Source organism: Rousettus aegyptiacus, unplaced genomic scaffold (assembly GCF_014176215.1).
Source record: "Rousettus aegyptiacus isolate mRouAeg1 unplaced genomic scaffold, mRouAeg1.p scaffold_m13_p_15, whole genome shotgun sequence".
Taxonomy (NCBI): domain Eukaryota; kingdom Metazoa; phylum Chordata; class Mammalia; order Chiroptera; family Pteropodidae; genus Rousettus; species Rousettus aegyptiacus.
Genome location: NW_023416290.1, coordinates 28,873,460 through 28,880,543, shown reverse-complemented (window position 1 = coordinate 28,880,543; position 7,084 = coordinate 28,873,460). Strand labels below are relative to the sequence as shown.

Here is a 7,084-nt window from a genome sequence, read left to right as displayed (position 1 = left end):
CTATCATTGTCTTCCATTCCCAGAAGGACCCAAGCAGTAGAGAACTGGCTTTTTCTGCCGCATGGCGAGGGCCAAGGTATTTCTGTATTCAAGTCATACTCTCTGTCTCTCCCCTTCAGGGGTATGTTCCCTTTTTTCTGCCATGTCCCTTGTTCACGACAGGGGTGGCAGTTACTCCCAGGGCTAGACTGAGAATTCGGTACCCCTTTAAATTAACAGGTAGTCTGTAAATGATCAACATTTATTTAGTGAGGGTGGAGAGAAACTAGTTTTCGATTAATAAAAATCACTCAAACTAAGGGATCTATAACATTTAATTTTATAACCAGAAAACCTCCTGAGAAGAATAATTTTTTTGCCCTCTAGAGACAACTACAATTTTGACTTCTATTTCCTCAGATTAGATTTGCCGGTTGTTGAACTTCATATAATGCAATCATACAATATGTACTTTTTGGGGTGGATGTCTGGCTCTTTCACTATATTTTTAGGATTTATCCATGTTGTCGAATGTAATAGTTCTTTTTACTGCTAAATAGTATATTATTGTATGGATATACCATAATTTATCTGTTCTCCTATTGATGGGCATTTAGACTGTTTCCAGATGTTTTCAGGCTATAATGAACAAAGCTACTATGAACCTTTGTGTACAACTCTTTTCATGGACGTATGTTTTAATTTCTCTGGGGAAGTTATTTAAAAGCAGAATTGCTGGGTCGTAGGGCATATAGTTAAGATTATTAGAAACTGCCAGTTTTCCAAGGAGGTTCTGTCATTTTACATTTTGGGAGACATTAAAAACTGTTTAAAATTTAGATAGTAAAATAACTCACCCTGTGTGACTAGCTTTACACTATGCTTGGTTTGGTATGAAAATTTCATTGGTTGTGACCACCAGGCTCCAGGGAACTGTCAGCTAGAAAGTCTTGGGGATGGAGACTTATCTTTTAGTTGTATCATACAAATTGTACATTTAGGTCACAAAATTCATCACTCAAGATTGGTCAGTTTTAGCAAGGCATGCCTTTTTATTTCTCTAAAAAATGCTGTGTACTTTTGGTCAGTTTTATGGTGAAATTCTAAGTTAACTGGTATAATATTTCAAGTTTATTCTGGTGGTGTTTTTAGCCTCCCTTATAGATCACTGTTTGGAAAAGTAAGGGCATATGAATGTGTGTGTTTCTCTTACTGTTTTTTTTTTGTTTTGGGAGATGGTGATGGAAACACTTTTATTGTGCCATCAAAAACCTAAGTTTTGATCTATGGCCATACCGCTCTGAACAAGCCCGATCCTGTTTGATCTCAGAAGCTAAGCAGTGTTGGGCCTGGTTAGTACTTGGATGGGAGACCACCTAGGAAGATCAGGTGCTGTGGGTGTAAAAAAAAAAAAAAGTAAGAGATTGTAAGCTGACAAGGTCCTTGCAATCTGTGAGGTCAACCAAGGTTTACCTCGCCTAAAAACAAACAAATAAACAAAAAAAAAACTCCCAAATTTTGGGGGGAGTTATACACAAATATTTTTAAAAACATAAAACTAATATACAGCTTAATAAATTTTTATAAGGCAAATACCCTTGTAATCACCCTTCACGAAAGGAGATAGGACCTTACCAGCTATTCCAGAACCCATTGCTATGTCCATCTCAAATACAAATCCTTCACCAAAAGTCACTGTCCTGACTTTTATGTTCATTTTTACCTTCTTTTACTTGCAGTTTTATTATCTAACTGTGCATCTATGATTTTATTTGTTTTTGTAAAATGTGTCTTCTAAATCATTTTTTCTTATCACAATTTGTTTGTTGAAGATACTGGATCATTTGTCCTGATGAGTTTCCCAGAGTCCAGATTTTGTTGACTGCAATCTTATTAACATAGTATGTTTATCATTATCCTCTGTTCTCTGTACTTCCTACAAATTGATAGTTGCATCTAGAGGCTTTATCTGATCCAGGTTTGATTTAGGGGAGGAAGACTTTTTTGTAGATCGTGTTGTCTTCTTCATTGAAAAGCACATATTATCCAGACAGCTATTTTTGTGTTGGCAGCAACCAGTGAGACTCAGTTCATCAGGGGTTGCAAAATGATGATATTTCAGTTCTATCATCCCTTCTTCATGTATTGTTGAAATGCTTCTACACAGAGAAACTTCCCTGTATCAGTTTTTGCTACCCCATGGTATATTCATGGGAAATGCAAGATATAGTCTTCAGTAAATAAATTTTTTAATTACCAGTTTTCAAAAAAATTTAGTATCTTGCTGATACTTTCAATTCAAATTCAGAACTATGAGATTCTTACATAACGTTCGATATTATATCTATACCCTATTTTTCTCATTACTAAAAATTCTGGTTCTCAAGAACACTGGAGATACTAGAATCAGAATACTACATAATTTCTCATTTGCTTTATTGCTTTTCTTTATTTTTTTAAACTTAAATTTATTTAAGTATATTTGGCATACAGTAAAATTAACCCTTTTTAGGTATGCAAACTGAGGAGTTTGGCAAATATATATAGCTATTTAGCCATCACCACAATCATGATACAGAACATTGCCAACTCAGATTCAGTGTGAGAAGGGATTACACAAGGGCGTGAATAGTGGGAAGCATGATTCATTTGGGCCATCTTTGGAGACTTGCTACGTATCAAGCTTCCAATTGGGGCCTCTTCTTTCCTTCTTATTCCATATACTCTCCCAGGCAATTCATCTACTTCCATTCCCTTAATTACTGGCTCATGATTGCTCTTGTCTCCTGAGCTCTAGACCTGACTTGAAGATAGCCTCCTAAAGGTGCCGCATTATCTTTTCCCAAATTTGCTTCTCCCCTGCATGCCTTATTTTAATTTTTACCATACCCTAGATTTAGGATTACTCTCGTTATGCTCTCATTATATCTTGTACATAACTTAATCATGTTTGTTTATAGAAGCCTCACTACTCTCCCCACCCCCATTCTGGAAAATATGCTTCTTCATAATAAGAATCACATCTTTTTTATTTATTTGATTAATTTTTAATTTATTTTTAACTTTTAAATTAAGTTTATTGGGGTAACATTGGTTAATACAATTATATAATTTTCAGGTGTACATTATAATTTGACATCTGTATATGCTATTGTGTATTTATCACCCAAAGTCCAGTTTCCTTCGGCTACCAAACTACATCTTTTTTCGTTGTATATTCTTGTTGCTAACATGGAGACTGGCTGTATCAGTTAGAGTCTTCTGCTATTAACGGTGGAAGCCTGGCTATGATTAACCTAAACCAGAGGGAATCTACAGGAGGAATATCAGCTTATAGAATGAATCAGTTGGAAGAACGGAGAGGTAGATTTGGAAGTAGGCAGGGTCCAGGACTGTTAATGAGAGACAGGAAACAGAAATGGAAAGAACAGTTTTGTATCTGGAACAAACTGGATGAACTTTTACCATTTTTGTCTCTTTGGCTGAGCAAAATTCAAGAAAAAGATATCCAACTGCCCTAGCTATACCCATCCCTAGCCATGAGAGCAAGGCCCCTGATAAAATCCCATATAACAGGCCAATGGAGATAAGGTAATTTTTTTTAAAGACAGAGAGAATTTCAGTTTATTATATAATTATAAAGGTAGCCATTGGAGAAATACAGAAATTATAAAATGTCTAGGTCATAGAAAGAAAAAACATGCCCAAAACAAAGAAAATAGTAAAATATTTAAAAGTTTCCAACATTAAAAAGAGAAAGCAAAAAAACCCCTAACAACTCAGAAGACATTGTCATGTTAATAAATATAAACTCACCTATTTTAAAAAAGAATTATCAAACTGGAACACAAAACAAAACCCATCTATCTACATGCTACATTTTAAAAACTTAAAGAGACCCAGAAAGGTTAAACATAGAAGATAAAAATATAAAGACAAGTAATGCAATAAAAAATAAATCATGGCCAAGAAATTAATAGCAAATTAGGTCATATTTAGGGGGGAAAATCCAGTTTAAAAGATAAGAAATAGAATCTATAAAGAAAGCTTAAGTGTAGTGATAAACCACATAACACAACACCAAAATATATAAGTAAAAACTACAGATAATACAAGGGGAGAGAACCAGAAACAGAACAGAATTAATTCACCATTCTTCACCTATGGTAAATCAAACAATCTTTTTTAATGGACAAAGCTGGAATAATCTGAGCAACAAAAGAAAATAGTATAGAATTATAATCCAAAGTATAAAATAAATATCCACGAGTCTACCTTGATAAAATAAATAAATATATATTTTTTCTTCTTGAAGAAGTCCCTTTGTCATTTCTTATAATATTGGTTTAGTGGTGATGAACTCCTTTAGCTTTTCCTTGTCTGGGAAACTCTTCATCTCTCCTTTTCCTCAGGAATTTACATGTGGATTCTGTTGGGAGAGCTAAACATTTAAATAATTAATTATAACAGAAGACAAAACATATATACACAAACACAGGCTACTAGCTCTTGTGAAATATTTAAAAAAAAAATAGTAACTTCTCTACGGAACAAGAGTTACGTTTTACTTCGTTTCCATTTCTCACAATGTCTGCCAGAGTGGTCTTAAAAGAGGCTCAATAAACAATTTGATTGATTCTCTGGTATAGAGAAATTGGTTAATGGTATTTTTAAAAGCCTCAGCAGAGATTAATAAAGAGATTAGTTGTAAATTAAATATGTTCTTGAAATGCCATTTAATAAATAGAGGAGATAATTTCAGCCTGAGATTCCTGCTTATGCCTTATATATCATTTTAAGTATAAAGAATATTTTCCTAGTGCTGACTCAGAAGGAAATTTTGTCTTATTAAATCGCCTACCTTATATGTCCCTGAGCATACCTGGTTTCCCTCAAAGGTCTCCAGAGGTGTCTGGTTAGCCATGCCTAGAAATGAAATTAGTTTGGGAGAATAGCATAATAGGTCAGAGTGCCATTTAGAATTTTTCTCTTTTTCATTTATTATTTTTTTATATAACCAACATTTCAAAAGAATTTTAAAAAATTTCAGAAAGAATATTTTTCATGTTTTTAATTTTAAGATTTTTAAAAAATCTGTTTTAAGACCACTAAGTTCAAGTGTGAAATGGAGGTAATGAGTCATAGGAATAGGAGTTAATTTTTGCAATAAAAAATCTTACATACACTTAAAATTTTTTTTTAGAGGCTTAGAAGTTAATTCTTACAGTTCAAATAGAACCCTTCTTTCAAAATTGAACAATTCTAGCAAAAATTAGGAAATGAAAGTGTTTTTTAAAAAATCTTTTAAACTGTAAAGTATGTTTCGATTTGCAAAATGCTTTTGTGAGACAGAATGGCATATAAGACATCCAAGTTTGGTAATTACCTGATTGCACACACCCAAACATCTATTTTCGAAAACTAGTGAAAGGAGTTTCATTGAAGATGCCTGAATAATTCTGTGATTATATAATGCCCAGGTTAATTTCAGAAATCCTTAAAGCAGGATGGAGATTAGCAAAGTAACCAAAAAAGATCAAGATGTAAGAATCATGTCTAGATATGTTTTCTAATATTCAAATCAGAAGCTTTGACTTTTACCTTCTCCTCTTTCCAAGCTGCCAAACTGGCTTTTCTGGAAGCAGGCTTGATCCAGATGAGTGGCAGTTTGGTGATATTTCTGTTTTAGTAAATCTCTTTTGAATTTTCAGTCTCTTGCTGTCTCCTCTAAATCTTTAATCTTTCTTTTTTCTTCTTTTATCTCTTTTTGTGTGTTTGTGGCTTTGCTTGGTTTCCTCTGTGTTTGCCCTGTCCAGAATTTCCCTCGGAACTCTTCCTGTCCTCATTTGTCATGCTTTCCCATGGCCGTTTAGTTGTCTAGTTCAACACTTGTTTTCTTACACAAAATTTTTAGGTGTGTGTGTGGGGGGTGGGGGGGTGGAGGTGGGGACTAAACAGCAAACTTTCGTTTTCAACTGCCCAGGGTTAAATGTTAATTAGTGTGGCAAATCTTAACAGACACATGATTGTTTGTTGATAGTGTGCTTGTTAAGGATACCCAGAACATATAAAATGTGGGTGTCTCTGACACATAATAGGATAAATATTATTTTTTAAAAAATGGAAAATAACATGTTGATGAGGATGTGGAGAAATTGGAATCTTTGATCATTGCTGGTAGAAATGTAAAATGGTGCAGCTGCTGTGGAAAACAGTTTGGCAATTCTTTAAAAAGTTCAACACATAATTACCTTATGACACAGCAATTCCACAACTAAGTACCCAAAAGGATTAAAAACAGGATAACACTGGAGGAGGGTGGAGGTGGTGGTGTTCATCTTCTTTCTCCTCGTCTACTGTGCACTCATTTTCCTTTCAGAGTACTTCATAATTACATTGCCTGATTTAGAATGTGATTACAATAATGCTAGATCATGTTGCTCAACATTAAACGAGTGGATAATTCCTGAATCAATTGGCCATACCATTGTCACTGTATTAATGCTCATTTCACTTAACTGGTTCATCTTCCTTCTCAACTTGCCTGTTGCCATTTGGAATATGTATGGTTCATTATGGTGCCAAGTGGTAACATGGAGTGTTTGATACAACAGAAATACAGTCGAAGGCAGCTGAAGTCACACATGAAAGAAGCCATTATCAAGCTTGGTTTCCATTTGCCCTGTTTCTTCATATATCTTTATAGCATGATTTTAACATTGATAAATGAATGAAGCTGGAGAAGCAGTGGTTGAAGTCAGCCTACACTATAGTGCACAGTTGAGGAGCCAGAGACTACTTAAATCATCCTTAGAACTATCACCATAGCAATATATTGTTTCCTCTTAGAACAACAATGACAACAAAAATTTGCTATATTTTTTACTATATAAAGTACTTAAAAAAACAAAAACAGAGAAAAAGTATTACAAATAGGAACTTGAACAGATACTTATACACCCATGTTCACAGCAACATTATGCACAATGGCCAACAGATGGAAACAACCCAAATGTCTATCAACTCATGAAAGGATAGACAATGAAATATTATTCAGCCATGAAAAGGAATGTCATTCCACAGCATGGATAAATCTTGAAAACAT

General features: G+C 34.1%; 2 pseudogenes; both read left to right on the top strand.

Annotated features, from left to right (window-relative positions):
• Positions 1-1,261: 1,261 nt before the first annotated feature.
• On the top strand, positions 1,262-1,380 carry LOC118612362 (annotated as a pseudogene).
• Positions 1,381-3,559: 2,179 nt separating this feature from the next.
• LOC107516460 lies at positions 3,560-6,713 on the top strand (annotated as a pseudogene).
• Positions 6,714-7,084: the final 371 nt, after the last annotated feature.